Raw genomic sequence first — 20,068 nt, forward strand, 5'->3', positions numbered from 1 at the left:
CGCCATGTTAGCAGTCAGCTACACGAAAGTGTTCTCTGGCACAAGTTGTAGATAGAGAGAGAAAGAAAGTCAATCCAGGTTATGGAGATAGGAAGCGTATAAAGTGTACGTACTGTTTGTTAGCTTTTTGCCCCACATAGTAGCAAGTGGCATGAGGCGCGTGCCACGCGCCTGCCAAAACGGCGGCAGTTGATGTGCTGACCACTCACCTTGGAAGCTCGCCCAAAAAGAAAGGAGCTGCTTATTGCTCTTGCTTTTATAGTTTTTTCCGGTGGTCTTTTGCGTATGTGTGGATTTCCTTTGAAAGGGGAAGTGACGTTGTCCATCTGTGCATACGCGTACGCGTATGTGGGTACATGTGTGTATGTTTGCGTGTGTGTGTATACACGTGAATGTGAGTGTATATACGCGAATGTGAATATATGTATGTGTGTGGACGGTGCACGTGTATGTTTGTGTGCGCGCGCGTATGTATATGACAAGTAATATAGCTTGAGATGTGAACGCGTGTTTTTGTATGAGACTAGAAAAGGCTCGCACAGATCAGAGTGAGGTGTCTGTTCTATTTCGACTAGACAATGAGAAATCCTTTGCAATTACCTTTTAACTTTTATCTCCGTGGGGAGCTAAGTAAATAGAATTGGCAATGTTAAATTATTTTTTTACCAAGCCGCTGCTATTCTGAATTCACAAGAAAAAGCTGCCACGAGATTATCTCTCCTGCACACAACGGTCGAAATAAAAAGTTAATTAAAATCTTTTTCAGATAAAATTTTATAATTATCATTTATTAAAATAAAAATTAAATATTACGTAATAATTCAATTTTTTTATGATTACTGAAAACCGTAAAATAATTTAAATAATAATAATCGATTAAAAAAAAAATTAATGTGCAATCATTTATATTGGTTTGGAAGCGTTTAAATTAAAGTTAAAACGTTGTTTATGACAATCCAAAGATGGCGGATCACTGCAACGAATAAGGAATATATTTGGAGTTATTTTTCGCAAAGTTTTCTACTGAGGAAATCTTTGTACCCTCGCTCTTAGCGGCAAACGCCAGCAGAATCTAGACCAATTTTAAAATGACCTCGTTCTTGTTTAATGCAGTCCTGTGCAATTCTAGGAGGTTCATCTTTCAAGGCTTTACCTCTCAATCTGAGAAAGAGTTTATTGCTAATCACCTAACCCTAACCCTAACCTACAGGGGAAATGCGACATGGCTGCCCAGGTACTTTTGCAATTCAAACTGTGCCACTTCTGGGGTGACGCCTATTCAGTCCCATTTTCCAACCCTAGTGTCACATCTTCCGGCCATGGGAGGGAGATAAATAACCACCTCCACCAGGTAATATATCTCCAACCGGACAATGCCGGGTATGCTTAGTAAACGAATAATCCTTGTTTACTTGCCTCCCCCCATGAGTGCACAGTTTGACACAGGGTTCGTTTTTAATGTGGGGAAAATACAGCTCCACAAAAAGAAACACTCTGGATCTGGACAAAAATTAAAATTGTCTCAGTCTAGAAGGATTTATTTTTGATTGCGGGCAAAAAAGATGAAGTGCAGCAAAACAGATACTACACTTAAATCTATTTGTAGAAAATTGTCATTTTGAACGAATTAGACACGTGGTCATACAAAAACGTGGGCGGAATTGGCGCTCGTCAAATCATAAATTTTAACAAATGTTCGTCGTACTTTTGACTCTCAGTCACCACAATACCACATTCATGCTCTGTTTCTAGACAAAAAATTCGGATTTCTGTTTTCCTCTCAGGTGTGATTCTCACAACATTTCGGTCGATATAGCCTCTGATTTTCTTCATGCATATCTTGTCGGACTCTGGAATCTACACGGAATTTCAAGCAGAACTGTTTATTTAATCCAAGGGAGTAGCATTCTCTCGTTCCGTCGGCTTTGACCAGGTGTAAGTCTACAAGTAATTTGTAATTGTGTTCCTAGTATTGCTCACATTGTAGATCTTCAATCTCTGAAAGTGTGCCACTTACTGTGAAAAAGGTAGGTTCTCTCTACCATGCTAGAAAGCTACTAACGCCCGAAAGTATTCTGTACCTCTATAAGGCCACCATTCGCCCATGTATGGAATAGTCTTGTTGTCATATTTGGGCTGGTGCATCGGCTACTAGTATCTCACTCCTAGACAAGGTTCGAAAGAGAGTCGCCAACCTAATAGGTCCTGAACTGTCATCTAAGCTTCAGCCCCTGTCCCATCGACGAAATGTGGCATCCCTCTGCCTGTTCTACAAGTATTTTAACGGTGAATGCTCTGACGAATTACAAGCACTTGTACCCTCTTGACGTAAATACCCCCGACGAAACAGACAAGCAGCTAAATCTCACCCCTTCACCGTAGAGATCCCTAGATGCAAGAGAGCCTTCTACTCCAGTAGTTTCTTCCTCAGAACCGCTAGACTTTGGAATTCCCTTCCGGGTCCCTGCTTCCCCAACTGTACTGACATACAGAAGTTCAAGTGTAACGTGAACAACATCTTGCTGCCCAACTCCCTACATAGTACCCCTGTAGCTTATGTCCCTGATAGTAGCTCCCTACATCAAAGTGGCAACGTACCTTGTTTGGGGTGAAAATGTAATTTTTTTAAATTGAATTTTACTCAGTACATTTTTCTGTTATGTCATTTGTCTTTGCGGACAATAATCCTAATGATACAAATTACCAATTTGTATTGGAGTTTTTGCTTCTTCGCCTTGTCCTTCTTCTCCAACGACCACCTCCCTCTGACTCTGAAACAAATACTCCTATTTATTTGCTTTCCCACGAGAGCAACATTTCACACAAGGTCATTTTTAATGTGGGGTAATATCCAGTTCCCCAGGGAAGGGTACGCTGGATTAGGAGTCAAAAAATTAACTTCGCTTCAGTCTAGAAGGGCCTCCCCCTCACTGACTAAGGAGAAAACCGACATAGTGTAACTTCAGAACAGACACTAAACTACCAATTATAGTTCGAAGGCTAGATTGGATATAAATACTGCCCACGCAAGAAAATTCACCGTCTTTGATGCCCTCTGAGGCTTACATGTATTCAAATGAGTACAAGCTTTCGGTCCAGTCACGCGCGCTAATGTCATTACTAGGTCGGCTGGCATTACGTCTACCTTGGTACGCATTTTATACAAAATTCTCACTTCAAAATTTCAAAGAAATAATAATTGTTTGTAATCAATCAATCAAGGGGAAATAACTCAGCTTAATTAGAGTTGTTTCCCTTGCTGTCATTGTAAATTTCGTATATTCCCAGTTATTATCATTTCCACAGAAGCAAGTTTTTAATGTGAGAGATTTGCAGCTTCTCAAAAGGCTTGCTTTGAATTTTTTAAAAATATAAAAATTGCTCGAGTTAGCAAATACGACAATTAACTAAACAGATACTACACTTTTAAATGACATCTTTGCGAATAAAAAATACAATTCATTAACAAGATGCACAAGAATGTGGGGGAGTGGTATGATCAAATGGCATCTTCATACTTTTGACGAGACAAATTTTAAAACATTCATTTCAGCAGTAACCACAATACCACATTTACTCTTACTTAGAATAATCCTAATATATATATATATATATATATATATATATATATATATATATATATATATATAGAGAGAGAGAGAGAGAGAGAGAGAGAGAGAGAGAGAGAGAAATGATAAAAAGTTATATTCCAAAATTCATGATGTTGACCATCTTATAATTTATTCCTTTAATTCAGTTGACTTATACAATTCTTAACAGTATCTGTTTCGTAGCGCAAAATCAATCACTTAATTATTATATCAATCGGGAACTGGCTGATGTATTCGCCATATTTATTATAAGTCCAAGTACTTTCCAATTCTTCAGGATTTATCATCAGGGATAAATTAATCTAACTGTAAAGAAAACTAAATTAATCTTACTGTAAAGAAAACTAAATTAATCTAACTGTAAAGAAAACTAAATTAATCTAACTAAAAAAAAAAAATGAACTTTATAAATTGTTCAAAACCAGTTGAATTAATTTATCCTTGACGATGAATCCTGAAGGATTGGAAAGTACTCGGACTTATGATAAATATGGTGATTACATCAACCAGTTCCCGCCAGAAGTAAAGACTGTTAATCAGAAGTTAGAAAAGATTTTGTCTTTACTTCAAGACTTCCTTGGGATGATTGATTTGAAGAAATAAAATCCCAATATTTTAAAACAACACATTTTCAAATATTGTCCTTTTATTTTATTTCTTTAGATCAATAATCTTGAGAAAGTCTAGAAATAAAAACGAAACATTGGTAGACATATAATTTTAACTTGTTTTTTTTTTTTGTCATCTCTCCATCATGTCGGAATATTATTTCATATTGCATGCACCTTAACTTAACAAAATTTTCCAAGGCCGCTGGAAAAATGGTGGGATCCTTCTATCGATCCAGTAGATATCTCACTGCTGGTGCACTTCTCTATCTATATAAGAGCCAGGTGCGTCCAAGGATGGAGTACTGTTGCCTCATCTGGGCAGGAGCTGCTAGAAAGGACTTATCCTGCCTTGATAGAGTTCAAAATAGACTTCGTAGCCTCGTAGGGATGTCCTTTTTTCTTCTCTGCAGCCTCTTTCTCACAGAAGACATGTTGCGAGTTTGTCTCTGTTTTATTGTTATTTTCATGGCAAGTGCTCGACTGAGCTCCAATGTATTGTCCCGCCTCGCCAAACTTTCACAAGAAACATCCGTCTAGCAGAAAACACTATCACTAATTTCCCCTACACTTTATCTGTGCCTAAACCTAAACGTAGATTCCATGAACAAAGCTTCTTTCTTAGAACTGCACGCCTGTGGAATTGTCTTCCGTTTTCCTGCTTTCCAGCTGACTACAATATGGTTGTCTTCAAGTCTAACGTAAACAAGTTTTTGATGAGCCGTTCCAGATAAGTTAACAAGTTTACCGAATTTCCATTACTAACGATTACTTTATTGTCCAATTGTCTACTGTACACTCTTTTACCCTTATCCTCGAGTGACCTCTTGGCCTTGATAAGTAGTGATGCCTTTGTAAAAAAAAAAAAGAAAATCTTTGTGTAGTTTGTTGCATTCATTTTCTTTTCAATGGTTTCCATTCCTCCAATTCCATTTGTAGAAAATCAGCCCCAAATCATCACACTTCCATCTCCAAATTTTACAGTTGGAATGGTATTAGATGCTTTAAATTACGGGTGCGCATGTTTCTTCTGAAAAGCTCAATTCTTGTTCCATCTGACCAAATAACTTTGTTCCAGAAATTATCTGATTCACATTGATATTTATAAACAAATTTCAAACAACCTTTCATGTGTCTAAGACTCAACAATGGAGTCTTTCGCGGTGATTTCGAATACAGGCCTTTACAATTCAATGATCTCTTGATTGTTTCTTTATTTACTTCAATTCATGCTTTTGATAAATCCTGCTGACTTTCTGAACAAAATGTTTCTTTCTTCACGTTACAACCAATGTAACGTTACAGCCAATGTCACGTTACAACCAATGTCACGTTACAACCAATGTCATGCTACAAGCAATGTAACGAGCAGTAACACCATTTAATTTACGTGTCCGACCATTTCTTAGTATTACCACTCGTTGTTTTCCAATTTCTCACGACAGCCCTTACTGTACTCACCACCAAATTTAGTTCTGAAACTATTTTCCTGCATCCCTTTCCATCTTTATGCCTTGCTATGATTTCCTGGCTCAAATCATTAGTCAATTCCTTTGTATAAACCATGTTAAAACAGTAATGAAAGAGGCAACCTGCGTAGTGTCTGAGAGCTGTTATCAACTGACTTATCAGGAGCCGAAAGCAAGGGGTGCCTTCTGATTGGTTGAAATATTGTAACAACACAGACTCAAAATTTGATATATAGGGTACTGAGATTTGTGAAAATCTTTGTGATCCGTTTTCGGCCAGAAATTTGGCTGTTAAAATGTCAAAGTTCAACAATTTGACTTTTGAGAACTCTACCAAACTCCTCCGCTCCGGTCTAAACACTTGAAAATTTTATATATAAATTCCTTGGACATGGATCTAACTTAATAACTTGATTTGAGTCCAAAACAATAAATGTTTAGCGGTCTTAATAGGGTCAAACTTTTTAAAAATTGAATGCTGCAGTCTCTACCGAATTACTCAGACAATTTCTGGTCTAAACATTTGTAATTTTACATACAGGGTATTCAGAGATAGGGCAAGCTTTTTAATAGGTTTGGGTCGAAAATTTGAGCTACCTATATATAAATGTATGTATGTATGTATGTATGTATGTATGAATGTATGTATGTTTGCATGCCTGCCTAAAACTTTCTACAGAGGCGACGGATTTTCAAAGATCAGTATCGTTTTTAAGCTCGACCCTTCAGACGACAAATATCGAAAAATTGGCTAAAAAACATTAATTCTTCACCTTCAACTGGGCACTTTTCTACAGGAAGGAGTCAACCCTCTTTTCGATTGTCTAGCCTTAATTTAAACCTACGTCACTTCCGGTTTGGCGGTGTTGTAACAGCAAAGAGGCCATGTTTTTTTCCCATTCTTTTCCTCCTTCGTGGTACGGGTTCTTTATATATATATAACTACTTCATTTCCTCACATAAAATTAATATACGAAAGTATAAATTTATGCATAAACTTAAAGTATTTACTTCAAAAGTGCTCAATACGTAGGTAGAGCTAGTTAGTAAATTATAAGATATATATGGTGATTAAGCTACACTGAATATTCCGCGTTTCATCCACTCTAGGACTCTTCAGGCTTATGTGCATAAGCCTGAAGAGTCCTAGAGTGGATGAAATGTGGAATATTCAGTGTAGCGTAATCGCCATATATATTTTATAACCTACTATATATATATATATATATATATATATATATATATATATATATATATATATATATATATATATATGTCTGTATGTGTATGTATGTATGTATGTATGTATGTGTGTGTGTGTGTGTGTGTGTGTGATGCATATTATTTCGATAATTTGCATAATTTTGCCTTCAATAAGTTTTCAGTCTTCTTTTACATGCCTTGTAAATTATCGTTGATTCTTGAAAATTAAGTATCTGATTGCTATATATCATATGAGATGCCTGACCAATTTTTATCATTTCAGGTTCAAATGAACAGCTACAACAAGAATTGAAATACATCCTACTAAAGCCTTATTGTCACAGCTGGTGGATTTCAAAAATGCAATCTGGACGTGAGGATACTTTAGAGGAACGGTTGATAAAATTCTGTTTTAAATTTGGAAAACGACACGGAGACGTATGGAATGCTTCAGACTACTTTGGGACCATCTTGCATGAATCGAACATCAGTTTTAAAGTAGCATAAAAGATTAAATGAAGGCAGGGAGTATGTGAGGGATGCTGAGAGATGTGGGACGAATAAGAAAGTCAGAACACCAGAGTTGATTGGCCAAATTAAGAATTTCATGGGTAAGGACCGTCGTGCGTCTATAGAGACAGTAAGTTAATAGTTTGATGTCAGTGTGGGAACTGTATACACAATTATTCGTGATGAACTGCCTGCTTCCCACCTAACTACAACTTCTTCAAGTCCAACATAAACAAATTTCTGATGAACCGCCCCCCCCTTAAGTAAGACACTTTATCAAATTTCCAATACTAACGATTACTACAATACTATCCCATTGATTACTGTACACATAATAACCTTTATCCCTGAGTGGCTTCTGGTCCTTGATAAGTGGTAACTACCATGTAAAAAAAAAAAATACAGAAGATTTGCATTAAGCTTGTCCCAAGGGTGATTCATTGTTGCCACAGACTATTTGATCAAGTTCATCACCCTCCCTATAGTCCAGACCTTGCTCCCTGTGACTTTTGGCTATTCCCTAAGCTCAAGGAAAGCTTTAGAGGCTGTCATTATGAGACAATTGAGGAGATGAAATATGTTGTGGCATCCATGGGATTTTTCAGAATTTGTTGGACGGTACAATAAGTGCATTGCAGCTGGAGGAGATTACTTTGAAGGGAACTCAAGTTTCATGTGTGTTTATTATCAATAAAAGTGCCTATACAAAAACATGGCAAGTGCTCGTCTGGGCTCCAATCTATGGTCCTCCCTCGCCAAACTTAAATGAGTTCAAAATAGACATCATAGCCTCGTAGGAGATGTCCTTTTCTCTTCCCTGCAACCTCTTTCTCACAGAAGAGATGTTGAGAGGTTGTCTCCGCTTTATCGTTATTTTCATGGCAAGTGCTCGACTGAGCTTCACAAGGAACACTCCTCTAGCTGAAAACACTATCAATAATTTCCTCCACTCTTTATCTGTGCCTAAACCTAAACGTAGATTCCATGAACAAAGCTTCTTTCTTAGAACTGCACACCTGTGGAACTTTCTTCCATTTTCCTGCTTTCCAGCTGACTATAATATGGTCATCTTCAAGTCCAACGTAAACAAATTTTTGATGAGCCGTCCCCCTTAAGTAATCCAATTTACCAAATTTCCACTACTAATGATTACTACGACATTGTCCCATTGATCACTGTGCACTTATTAACCCTTATTCTCGAGTGGCCTCTGGGCCTTGATAAGTGGTGACTCCTTCGTAACAAAAAGAAAAGACTTCGGTATAGATCACAAACTTTGTGCAAAATGTAAGTTGTGGCTAAGGAACAAGTTCAGAGATAACGGAATAAAAGTGCCTACACACATCGATGTCTCCAAGTTACACAATAAAGAAGCGTGTGAAAGTCTTAGGACCTCAGTTATTATTATTATTATTATTTTTTTTTTTTACACAGTGATCACCACTTATCAAGACCCAGAAGCCACTCAGGGATAAGGGTTATAGCAATACGTACATTACGTTAGTGTGGAGATTTGATGAAGTGTTTACTTAAGGGGGCGGTTCATTAGGAATTTGTTAACGTTGGACTTGAACAAATCCAAGTTGTAGTCAGGTGGAAAGCAGGTAGACGGGAGAGAGTTCCACAGGCGTGCAGTTCTAAGAAAGAAGCTTTGTTTATGGAATCCACGTTTTGATTTAGGCACAGATAAAGAATGGGGGAAATTTTTCAAAGTGGATTCAGCTAGACGGGTGTTTTTCGTGAAAGATTGGCGAGGGGGGGGCCAGAGATTGGAGTTCAGACGAGCACCTTCCATGGAAATAACAATAAAACAAGGATAGGTTCGCAACGTCTCTTCTGTGGGAGAGAGGTTGCAGGGTAGAGAAATGGGCATCCCCCACCAAGCCACAAAGTCTATTTTGTACTCTGTCAAGGCAGGATAGGCTGTTTTTAGCACCTCCTGCCCAGATATGGCAGCAGTATTCCATCCTTGGACGTACTTGGCTTTTATATAGATAGAGAATTGCATCAGTAGTGAGATATCTTCTGGAGCGGTAGAAGGATCCCACCATCTTTCCAGCGACCTTGGCAACAAACTTGATGTACGTGTTCCATTTCAGATCAGGAGTAAAGGTCAAACCCAGAAGCTTGTCAAAACACGGGGCCTCTCTCAGACGAGAGCCATCCATCCCAATTGAATCAGAGCGTTGATGATGTAAGGATAGGATATTAATATCTTATTTGACGGAACTTGGGAATAATTCAAATCACAAGTATATAGCAAATGAGCTGAAACTGCAGTAAAAGTTTATAAAGAAGCAAAATTAACAGTACAGCATGAAATGGGTCAAATTGTCAGCAGACATCCAGACAGATTATGACAGCAAAAATTTAAAGATATGTATAAATAAATCAGACAGTCTTTTGGATCACAGCCTCCTACATTGGAACCTGTGAAATCCGAAGATTGTTCTGCTCTTTTCAACAATGTTGAGTGGATCATGGAACAATGGACAGAATATTTTCGAGATTTTTTTGATGATCCGTTTGAAGTAAATGATCCGTAGCGGAATGGGGACAAAAATGGATGGTCATAGTCAATGCTGCCAAGATTAAACTTCTTTCCTTCAATCACTACAAGAAACCTTCTCAACCACCAATAGCAATGGCTAAAGACTCTTTATCTGAAAATACATCTTTTAAACTCTTCCTCGGTTCACAGGAAACATGAGTTGGAAAAATTACATTGAGAACATTGCCAGGACCGCTGCGAAAAAGGTAGGTTCTCTCTACCGTGCTAGAAAGCTACTAACGCCCGAAAGTATCCTGTACCTCTATAAGGCCACCATTTGGCCATGTATGGAGTATTGTTGTTATATTTGGGCTGGTGCATCTGCTCCTAGTCTCTCACTCCTAGACAAGGTTCAAAAGAGAGTCGCTAACCTGATAGGTCCTGAACTGTCATCTAAGCTTCAGCCTCTGCCCCATCGACGAAATGTAGCATCCCTCTGCCTGTCCTACAAGTACTTTAACAGTGAATGCTCCGAAGAACTGCAAGCACTTGTACCCTCTCAACGTAAATATCCCTGACAAAATCGTCAAGCAGCTAAATCCCACCCCTTCACAGTTGAGATCCCAAGATGTAAGAAAACCTTCTACTCCAGTAGTTTCTTCTCCAGAACCGCTAGACTTTGGAATTCCCTTCCGGGTTCCTGCTTCCCCAACTGTACTGACATATAGAAGTTCAAGTATAACATAAACCGACATCTTGCTGCCCAACTCCCCACATAGTACCCCTGTAGCTTATGTCCCTGATAGTAGTAGCCCCCTACATCAAAGTGGCAATATGCCTTGTTCGGGGTGAAAATGTAATAAAAAAAAAAAGAAGTTATTGATAGTCTCCCTCAAAAGGGGTTTTTTGATGAGATGATGACTGATCCCAGCATTAATGAGACCAAAAGAACATCAAAGGAAAAGCAACAGAACTTGATGGGACTTGAATTATTGCTGTTTGGAGATGATAGCGTTATCAACGCGGTCGATGCATTCATAATTGTTGTTTGGCATGGTAATGCTATCCCTCAAGATTGGATTGAGGCAGTATTGATCCCAATTTATAAAGGAAATTTGAGTGTGGTAATCATAGAGTCATTAGCTAGCTCGAATAGCGGGAAGGTTTTAGCAAAGAAGTTTTTAAATCGTTTGCTGAAATGGATTCGTATCATTTCTATCATTCCAGGGAATCAATGTGGTTTTAGATCTGGCCGCGGCACAATGGACATGATATTCTCTGCACGAATGGAAAAATGTATGGAGCAGCGAATGTTTTTGTTGAAAGTTTTTGATACCATCAATCGCAATGCATTCTGGAAGATTCTTAGAAAGCTAGGCTGTCCTACTAGTTTTGTGGAGTTGCTTCTGCAGTTTTTTTTTTTTACATGGTAGTCACCATTTATAAAGGCCGGAAGCCACTTGGGGATAAGGGTTATTGTGTGTACAGTAATCAATGGGATAATATCGTAGTAATCGTTAGTAATGGAGATTTGATAAAGTGTCTTACTTAAGGGGGTGGTTTATCAGGAATTTGTTTATGTTGGACTTGAAGACATCAAAGACGTAGTCAGGTTGGAAACAGGCAAACGGGAGAGAGTTCCACAGGCGTGCACTTCTAAGAAAGAAGCTTTGCTCATGGAATCTACATTTTGATTTAGGCACAGATAAAGAGGGGGAAATTATAGACAGTGGTTTCAGCTAGACTGGTGTTTCTCGCGAAAGATTGGTGAGGGGGGACCAGAGATAGGAGCTCAGATGAGCACTTGCCATGGAAATAATGATAAAACAAAGACAGGCTCGCAACATCTCTTCTGTGGGAGAGAGGCTGCAGGGAAGAGAAAAGGGCATCTCCCACTAGGCCACAAAGCCTATTTTGTACTCTGTCAAGGCAGAATAGGCTGTTTTTAGCAGCTCCTGCCCAGATGTGGCAGCAGTACTCCATCCTTGGACATACTTGGCTTTTATATAGATAGAAAATTGCATTAGTAGTGGGATATCTTCTGGAGCGGTAGAAGGATCTCACCACCTTTCCAGCGACCTTGGCAACAGACTTGATGTACGTGTTCCATTTCAGGTTAGGAGTAAAGGTCAATCCCAGAAGCTTATCAAAACATGAAGTCTCCCCAGACGAGAGCTATCCATTTTAATTGATGCCAGATGCGGATCAGAGTGTTGATGATGAAAAGATAGGAGCTGGGTTTTAGATACATTAAAAGTAACCAGCCACCTCTTCCCCCACTGTACCAGCGCTCAAGATCAGAGGAGAGAGAATCAGAGAGAACTTTGTCATTTACGGCCTTTGATGTGTTGCCATAGATGGTCGTGTCATCAGCATAGATATCAACGAATGATTTAAGTATGTGTTTTGGGAGATCATTGATGTAGATCAGGAAGAGAGTTGGGCCCAGGATGGACCCCTGAGGGACTCCAGCATTAATACTGTGGGCCTCTGATTTCTGCCCATCAACCACTACTCTTATAAGCCTATCAGGGAGAAATGATTTAATGATTGAGAAAACATTTCCAGTTATACCGTAGCTGGAAATCTTGTGAAGTAGGCCTTTATGCCATACCTTATCGAAGGCCTTCGATGTGTCAAGAGCAATTGCCCTAGAAAGGAAGCCTTTGTTGAGAGTTTCACTAATCCTATGAGATATAACCGTTAGTACATCTGCGGTGAAGTAGACTTTTATGCGATACCTTATCGAAGGCCTTCGATATGTCAAGAGCAATTATATATATATAAAGTGACCTTATCTTTCTGTCTATCTGTCCGATTAATGATTTCTCCCAAACTCCTCTGTCAAATTTTTGGTCTTTTGATATATAAAGGATTTGGATGTTTGAAACAAAGTCCCCCCCCCCCCAAAATAAAACTTTGCAGGCGTAAGTCGACAAAAGTGCTTTTGTGCATGCGCAAACATGTACATCAGCGCTTTTGGATGAATCGTCTTTGGACTGAGGGAGATAACTCCATTTTACTAAGACACCCATTAATTTTTTTCACACGAGAATTTTTGGACGCTAAAACCCAGTAAAATAATTAGCAGTACGAAAAAGATGAATAACATAGTATCTGTTCTTTAGATGCTGCCCTTCAATTTCTTGTTCTCTGTCAGTGGAGGAGAAATCCTTCACGACTGAGACCATTTTTATTTTTGTTCCTTTTCTCCACATTAAAAAACGACCCTGGTGTCTAATTCTGTCCCGTGGGGAAGCATCGTAAATAATTGGACTCGATGAGGAATGCCCAGGAAAAGCCACTTCTTGTATTACAAAAATGTCCTGGAAAAGTCACCTCTGATTAATTGTAAGAAAAAAAAAAATTGTTTTTCAACCTCTTTGTTTAATGTAACAATATTTTACCATTACCAAAATGTCCTGGAAAAGTTATTTCTGGTTAATTGTAAGAAAAAATGTTTTAATGTTACAAATAAATGAATAACAAAAAAAAAAAAAATTAACAACAGGAAAATGCAACGCTGCTTGCAGAGGATTTTTTCAAAAATTTTAATAACGAAAAGCAACCACTTTAATGTACCTATTTACTATGCCTCCCAACTAGAGAACAGATACTACACTTTGATCTTGTCCCGAAGGCAACCACTTTAATGTAACAAAGTTTTCTAGCATTAATAAAAAAAAAATGTAAAATGCGACGAATATTGTAACAACATTTTCTATTTTATATAAAACAATATTGCAATTATTCTTGGGAATATTTGTCAAGTTGCTCTCCTCCACCACAAGAACTCCATCAGGTGCAAATGGAACATTTCTTCTGTTGCACCTAACAGTCTCCTCGCATGTCGTTTTTTTGCATGCAACCTCAAACATACATAAAAATCTCAAATTTAATTACCTTTAAACGTACTTGGATCCTTAATAATGAAAGACAGAAGTTTTGTTAATTATTTGTTAAGGTTTTTAAAGCAAAACTAACCTTCGATAGTTTGGGTATGAATCGTCTTATTATGAGGATTGACCGTTCTCCTCGTGGACAATTGTAGCATGCTGGTAAATAACATTCTCATAGGTACCCAATCCATCATAAACTGCGCATCTATCTGAAATCGCCCTCAGACCGGTGACGAATTATTCGAAAACACCAGTTGTTACTTCTGCATTACACGGACGGCGCATGTTTTCGTGCGCATTACTAAATTGTCGCCAACTTGTCACATTTGGACTGGTGCATCTGCTACTTGTCTCTCAGTTCTTAACCGGATTCAAAAGAGAGTCGCCAACCTGATAGGCCTTGAACTGTCATCTAGGCTTCAGCCTCTGTCCCATCGACGAAATGGTGTATTCCTCTGCCTATTCTACAAGTACTTTGATCATGAATGCTCTGACGAACTGCACGAACTTGTACCCCCTTGACGTGAACAGTCTCCACAAACCATACAAGCATCTAAATCCCACCCTTTCACAGTAGAGATCCCTAGGGGTAAGAAAGTCTTCTACTCCAATAGTTTCTTCCTCAGAACTACCAGACTTTGGAACTCGCTTCCGAGTTTCTGCTTTCCAAACTGTACTGACATGCAGAAGTTCAAGTGTAATATGAACAGACATATTGCCATTCATCTCCCTTCATAATACTCCTGCAACTTATATCCCCGATAGTAGCCCCCTACTTCAAAATGGCACTGTGCCTTGTCTGAGGGTGAAAAATGAGTAAAAAAAAGAAACAAAAAGATGACACTTCTCAGTCAAAAAACAGCAAATTTTATTACAGTGCAAATTTTATTTTAATTAAAAAATATTTCGAGAAAAATGAATCCAATATTGCTTCGAAAAATGTTTTATTAAAATTATGTTTTCTTATGCGGACAATTTAATAAACGTTTTTAAAAATATATATTGATACATTGTCACACCATTATGTTTTAGTTTTCAAACATTTTATGTTCGAAAAAAAAAAAACATATTTGTTATTTATTTGCCATAATGTTTGACCAAGAAGAAATTAGAGTTACAACCCCCTTAAAATGGCGTCATCCATGTAATGCAAAAGTGCCGCCGATTTTTGAAATATACAAGGGAAATAAATCATGTTTAAATATCTGAGTTATCTCCCATGGATTAATCATTTTGTTTTTCGTCTTGATATGCTTTGCTTTTATGTGTTGCGAAAATAAAGAATATATTTCCATTACAACAATTGAACTTAAATTATTTATTTCAAATGAATCATTCAAAAAATGTATTTAAAACAAAACAAAAAAAAAGGTACGATAAAAATGTATCCTAATTTGAAACAAAATTCATAGTGATAAACGATCCAAGGGTAATTATTATATGCGCGAATATTTGTTAAGATTAATAACAGGACTAGGTTTTTTATACATATTGTTTTCAGAAAAACAATACTAGGTCATTAAGTAATTATCATGAAAAAAAAATACTAATATATAACAAATAACAAAAATGCATCGCGTAGCACAGCAGTCACAGCACTACCGCTATCCTCTTTTCTTCTTCTTCTTCTTCTTCTTCTTCTTCTTCTTCTTCTTCTTCTTCTTCTTCTTCTTCTTCTTCTTCTTCTCAATCATCATCATCATCATCATCATCATCATCATCATCATCATCATCATCATCATCATCATCATCATCATCATCATAATCATCATCATTATCATCATCATCATCATCATCATCATCATCATCATCATCATCATCACAACAACAACAACAACAATAATGACAATAATGACAATAATTGCAATAACTATATGCGGTATGCGTGCATGGAAAGCAAATCCCCGTTTTTTAATCAAATTGATGAGTGATTTTAGATGAAAACTCGGATATTGTCTGTAATTTACATTTTCTTAAGTAAATGTAGTAAAGAATGTACAAGTGAAACAAAGAATCCTAGAAAGCAAGCCGAAATAGCTCAGTTGGGAGAGCGTTAGACTGAAGATCTAAAGGTCCCTGGTTCAATCCCGGGTTTCGGCATGTGTGTGAGGGGAAACGAAACCTCGTATTTTAATCAAATTGATGAGTGATTTTAGATGAAAACTCGGATATTGTCTGTAATTTACATTTTCTTAAGTAAATGTAGTAAAGAATGTACAAGTGAAACAAAGAATCCTAGAAAGCAAGCCGAAATAGCTCAGTTGGGAGAGCGTTAGACTGAAGATCTAAAGGTCCCTGGTTCAATCCCGGGTTTCGGCATGTGTGTGAGGGGAAGCGAAACCTCGTATTTTAATCAAATTGATGAGTGATTTTAGATGAAAACTCGGATATTGTCTGTAATTTACATTTTCTTAAGTAAATGTAGTAAAGAATGTACAAGTGAAACAAAGAATCCTAGAAAGCAAGCCGAAATAGCTCAGTTGGGAGAGCGTTAGACTGAAGATCTAAAGGTCCCTGGTTCAATCCCGGGTTTCGGCATGTGTGTGAGGGGCAACCAAACCTCGTATTTTAATCAAATTGATGAGTGATTTTAGATGAAAACTCGGATATTGTCTGTAATTTACATTTTCTTAAGCAAATGTAGTAAAGAATGTACAAGTGAAACAAAGAATCCTAGAAAGCAAGCCGAAATAGCTCAGTTGGGAGAGCGTTAGACTGAAGATCTAAAGGTCCCTGGTTCAATCCCGGGTTCCGGCATGTGTGTGAGGGGAAACGAAACCTCGCATTTTAATCAAATTGATGAGTGATTTTAGATGAAAACTCGGATATTGTCTGTAATTTACATTTTCTTAAGTAAATGTAGTAAAGAATGTACAAGTGAAACCAAGAATCTTAAAAAGCAAGCCGAAATAACTCAGTTGGGAGAGCGTTAGACTGAAGATCTAAAGGTCCCTGGTTCAATCCCGGGTTTCGGCATGTGTGTGAGGGGAAACCAAACGTCGTATTTTAATCAAATTGATGAGTGATTTCAGATGAAAACTCGGATATTGTCTGTAATTTACGTTTTCTTAAGCAAATGTAGTAAAGAATGTACAAGTGAAACCAAGAATGTTAGAAAGCAAGCCGAAATAGCTCAGTTGGGAGAGCGTTAGACTGAAGATCTAAAGGTCCCTGGTTCAATCCCGGGTTTCGGCATGTGTGTGAGGGGAAACCAAACCTCGTATTTTAATCAAATTGATGAGTGATTTTAGATGAAAACTCGGATATTGTCTGTAATTTACATTTTCTTAAGTAAATGTAGTAAAGAATGTACAAGTGAAACCAAGAATGTTAGAAAGCAAGCCGAAATAGCTCAGTTGGGAGAGCGTTAGACTGAAGATCTAAAGGTCCCTGGTTCAATCCCGGGTTTCGGCATGTGTGTGAGGGGAAACGAAACCTCGTATTTTAATAAAATTGATGAGTGATTTTAGATGAAAACTCGGATATTGTCTGTAATTTACATTTTCTTACGTAAATTTAGTAAAGAATGTACAAGTGAAACCAAGAATCTTAGAAAGCAAGCCGAAATAGCTCAGTTGGGAGAGCGTTAGACGGAAGATCTAAAGGTCCCTGGTTCAATCCCGGGTTTAAGCATGTGTGTGAGGGGAAACTAAACCTCGTATTTTAATCAAATTGATGAGTGATTTTAGATGAAAACTCGGATATTGTCTGTAATTTACGTTTTGTTAAGCAAATGTAGTAAAGAATGTACAAGTGAAACCAAGAATCTTAGAAAGCAAGCCGAAATAGCTCAGTTGGGAGAGCGTCAGACTGAAGATCTAAAGGTCCCTGGTTCAATCCCGGGTTTCGGCATGTGTGTGAGGGGAAACCAAACCTCGTATTTTAATCAAATTGATGAGTGATTTTAGATGAAAACTCGGATATTGTCTGTAATTTACATTTTCCTAAGTAAATGTAGTAAAGAATGTACAAGTGAAACCAAGAATGTTAGAAAGCAAGCCGAAATAGCTCAGTTGGGAGAGCGTTAGACTGAAGATCTAAAGGTCCCTGGTTCAATCCCGGGTTTCGGCATGTGTGTGAGGGGGACTCAAACCTCGTATTTTAATCAAATTGATGAGTGATTTTAGATGAAAACTCGGATATTGTCTGTAATTTACATTTTCTTAAGTAAATGTAGTAAAGAATGTACAAGTGAAACAAAGAATCCTAGAAAGCAAGCCGAAATATCTCAGTTGGGAGAGCGTTAGACTGAAGATCTAAGGTCCCTGGTTCAATCCCGGGTTTCGGCATGTGTGTGAGGGGCAACCAAACCTCGTATTTTAATCAAATTGATGAGTGATTTTAGATGAAAACTCGGATATTGTCTGTAATTTACATTTTCTTAAGCAAATGTAGTAAAGAATGTACAAGTGAAACAAAGAATCCTAGAAAGCAAGCCGAAATAGCTCAGTTGGGAGAGCGTTAGACTGAAGATCTAAAGGTCCCTGGTTCAATCCCGGGTTTCGGCATGTGTGTGAGGGGAAACGAAACCTCGTATTTTAATCAAATTGATGAGTGATTTTAGATGAAAACTCGGATATTGTCTGTAATTTACATTTTCTTAAGTAAATGTAGTAAAGAATGTACAAGTGAAACCAAGAATCTTAAAAAGCAAGCCGAAATAACTCAGTTGGGAGAGCGTTAGACTGAAGATCTAAAGGTCCCTGGTTCAATCCCGGGTTTCGGCATGTGTGTGAGGGGAAACCAAACGTCGTATTTTAATCAAATTGATGAGTGATTTCAGATGAAAACTCGGATATTGTCTGTAATTTACGTTTTCTTAAGCAAATGTAGTAAAGAATGTACAAGTGAAACCAAGAATGTTAGAAAGCAAGCCGAAATAGCTCAGTTGGGAGAGCGTTAGACTGAAGATCTAAAGGTCCCTGGTTCAATCCCGGGTTTCGGCATGTGTGTGAGGGGAAACCAAACCTCGTATTTTAATCAAATTGATGAGTGATTTTAGATGAAAACTCGGATATTGTCTGTAATTTACATTTTCTTAAGTAAATGTAGTAAAGAATGTACAAGTGAAACCAAGAATGTTAGAAAGCAAGCCGAAATAGCTCAGTTGGGAGAGCGTTAGACTGAAGATCTAAAGGTCCCTGGTTCAATCCCGGGTTTCGGCATGTGTGTGAGGGGAAACGAAACCTCGTATTTTAATCAAATTGATGAGTGATTTTAGATGAAAACTCGGATATTGTCTGTAATTTACATTTTCTTACGTAAATTTAGTAAAGAATGTACAAGTGAAACCAAGAATCTTAGAAAGCAAGCCGAAATAGCTCAGTTGGGAGAGCGTTAGACGGAAGATCTAAAGGTCCCTGGTTCAATCCCGGGTTTAAGCATGTGTGTGAGGGGAAACTAAACCTCGTATTTTAATCAAATTGATGAGTGATTTTAGATGAAAACTCGGATATTGTCTGTAATTTATGTTTTGTTAAGCAAATGTAGTAAAGAATGTACAAGTGAAACCAAGAATCTTAGAAAGCAAGCCGAAATAGCTCAGTTGGGAGAGCGTCAGACTGAAGATCTAAAGGTCCCTGGTTCAATCCCGGGTTTCGGCATGTGTGTGAGGGGAAACCAAACCTCGTATTTTAATCAAATTGATGAGTGATTTTAGATGAAAACTCGGATATTGTCTGTAATTTGCATTTTCCTAAGTAAATGTAGTAAAGAATGTACAAGTGAAACCAAGAATGTTAGAAAGCAAGCCGAAATAGCTCAGTTGGGAGAGCGTTAGACTGAAGATCTAAAGGTCCCTGGTTCAATCCCGGGTTTCGGCATGTGTGTGAGGGGGACTCAAACCTCGTATTTTAATCAAATTGATGAGTGATTTTAGATGAAAACTCGGATATTGTCTGTAATTTACATTTTCTTAAGTAAATGTAGTAAAGAATGTACAAGTGAAACAAAGAATCCTAGAAAGCAAGCCGAAATAGCTCAGTTGGGAGAGCGTTAGACTGAAGATCTAAAGGTCCCTGGTTCAATCCCGGGTTTCGGCATGTGTGTGAGGGGCAACCAAACCTCGTATTTTAATCAAATTGATGAGTGATTTTAGATGAAAACTCGGATATTGTCTGTAATTTACATTTTCTTAAGCAAATGTAGTAAAGAATGTACAAGTGAAACAAAGAATCCTAGAAAGCAAGCCGAAATAGCTCAGTTGGGAGAGCGTTAGACTGAAGATCTAAAGGTCCCTGGTTCAATCCCGGGTTTCGGCATGTGTGTGAGGGGAAAC

At 37.9% G+C, this 20,068-nt stretch overlaps 20 non-coding genes across 20 annotated transcripts; all 20 read left to right on the top strand.

The window, feature by feature from the left end:
- Window positions 1–15,818: 15,818 nt before the first annotated feature.
- Window positions 15,819–15,891, top strand: Trnaf-gaa (transfer RNA phenylalanine (anticodon GAA)). Its single transcript has one exon. It is a non-coding gene; the product is annotated as a tRNA-Phe (tRNA).
- A 146-nt stretch (window positions 15,892–16,037) lies between these two features.
- Trnaf-gaa (transfer RNA phenylalanine (anticodon GAA)) lies at window positions 16,038–16,110 on the top strand. Its single transcript has one exon. It is a non-coding gene; the product is annotated as a tRNA-Phe (tRNA).
- Window positions 16,111–16,256: 146 nt separating this feature from the next.
- Window positions 16,257–16,329, top strand: Trnaf-gaa (transfer RNA phenylalanine (anticodon GAA)). The gene has a single exon. It is a non-coding gene; the product is annotated as a tRNA-Phe (tRNA).
- Window positions 16,330–16,475: 146 nt separating this feature from the next.
- On the top strand, window positions 16,476–16,548 carry Trnaf-gaa (transfer RNA phenylalanine (anticodon GAA)). Its single transcript has one exon. It is a non-coding gene; the product is annotated as a tRNA-Phe (tRNA).
- A 146-nt stretch (window positions 16,549–16,694) lies between these two features.
- Window positions 16,695–16,767, top strand: Trnaf-gaa (transfer RNA phenylalanine (anticodon GAA)). Its single transcript has one exon. It is a non-coding gene; the product is annotated as a tRNA-Phe (tRNA).
- A 146-nt stretch (window positions 16,768–16,913) lies between these two features.
- On the top strand, window positions 16,914–16,986 carry Trnaf-gaa (transfer RNA phenylalanine (anticodon GAA)). Its single transcript has one exon. It is a non-coding gene; the product is annotated as a tRNA-Phe (tRNA).
- A 146-nt stretch (window positions 16,987–17,132) lies between these two features.
- Trnaf-gaa (transfer RNA phenylalanine (anticodon GAA)) lies at window positions 17,133–17,205 on the top strand. The gene has a single exon. It is a non-coding gene; the product is annotated as a tRNA-Phe (tRNA).
- Window positions 17,206–17,351: 146 nt separating this feature from the next.
- Window positions 17,352–17,424, top strand: Trnaf-gaa (transfer RNA phenylalanine (anticodon GAA)). The gene has a single exon. It is a non-coding gene; the product is annotated as a tRNA-Phe (tRNA).
- A 146-nt stretch (window positions 17,425–17,570) lies between these two features.
- On the top strand, window positions 17,571–17,643 carry Trnaf-gaa (transfer RNA phenylalanine (anticodon GAA)). The gene has a single exon. It is a non-coding gene; the product is annotated as a tRNA-Phe (tRNA).
- A 146-nt stretch (window positions 17,644–17,789) lies between these two features.
- Trnaf-gaa (transfer RNA phenylalanine (anticodon GAA)) lies at window positions 17,790–17,862 on the top strand. Its single transcript has one exon. It is a non-coding gene; the product is annotated as a tRNA-Phe (tRNA).
- A 146-nt stretch (window positions 17,863–18,008) lies between these two features.
- On the top strand, window positions 18,009–18,080 carry Trnaf-gaa (transfer RNA phenylalanine (anticodon GAA)). The gene has a single exon. It is a non-coding gene; the product is annotated as a tRNA-Phe (tRNA).
- A 146-nt stretch (window positions 18,081–18,226) lies between these two features.
- On the top strand, window positions 18,227–18,299 carry Trnaf-gaa (transfer RNA phenylalanine (anticodon GAA)). The gene has a single exon. It is a non-coding gene; the product is annotated as a tRNA-Phe (tRNA).
- Window positions 18,300–18,445: 146 nt separating this feature from the next.
- Trnaf-gaa (transfer RNA phenylalanine (anticodon GAA)) lies at window positions 18,446–18,518 on the top strand. The gene has a single exon. It is a non-coding gene; the product is annotated as a tRNA-Phe (tRNA).
- A 146-nt stretch (window positions 18,519–18,664) lies between these two features.
- Window positions 18,665–18,737, top strand: Trnaf-gaa (transfer RNA phenylalanine (anticodon GAA)). The gene has a single exon. It is a non-coding gene; the product is annotated as a tRNA-Phe (tRNA).
- Window positions 18,738–18,883: 146 nt separating this feature from the next.
- On the top strand, window positions 18,884–18,956 carry Trnaf-gaa (transfer RNA phenylalanine (anticodon GAA)). Its single transcript has one exon. It is a non-coding gene; the product is annotated as a tRNA-Phe (tRNA).
- Window positions 18,957–19,102: 146 nt separating this feature from the next.
- On the top strand, window positions 19,103–19,175 carry Trnaf-gaa (transfer RNA phenylalanine (anticodon GAA)). The gene has a single exon. It is a non-coding gene; the product is annotated as a tRNA-Phe (tRNA).
- A 146-nt stretch (window positions 19,176–19,321) lies between these two features.
- Window positions 19,322–19,394, top strand: Trnaf-gaa (transfer RNA phenylalanine (anticodon GAA)). Its single transcript has one exon. It is a non-coding gene; the product is annotated as a tRNA-Phe (tRNA).
- A 146-nt stretch (window positions 19,395–19,540) lies between these two features.
- On the top strand, window positions 19,541–19,613 carry Trnaf-gaa (transfer RNA phenylalanine (anticodon GAA)). Its single transcript has one exon. It is a non-coding gene; the product is annotated as a tRNA-Phe (tRNA).
- Window positions 19,614–19,759: 146 nt separating this feature from the next.
- Window positions 19,760–19,832, top strand: Trnaf-gaa (transfer RNA phenylalanine (anticodon GAA)). Its single transcript has one exon. It is a non-coding gene; the product is annotated as a tRNA-Phe (tRNA).
- A 146-nt stretch (window positions 19,833–19,978) lies between these two features.
- Trnaf-gaa (transfer RNA phenylalanine (anticodon GAA)) lies at window positions 19,979–20,051 on the top strand. Its single transcript has one exon. It is a non-coding gene; the product is annotated as a tRNA-Phe (tRNA).
- The last annotated feature ends 17 nt before the right edge of the window (window positions 20,052–20,068 follow it).

Source organism: Euprymna scolopes, chromosome 28 (assembly GCF_053919585.1).
Source record: "Euprymna scolopes isolate OS-2025 chromosome 28, ASM5391958v1, whole genome shotgun sequence".
Lineage (NCBI taxonomy): Eukaryota > Metazoa > Mollusca > Cephalopoda > Sepiida > Sepiolidae > Euprymna > Euprymna scolopes.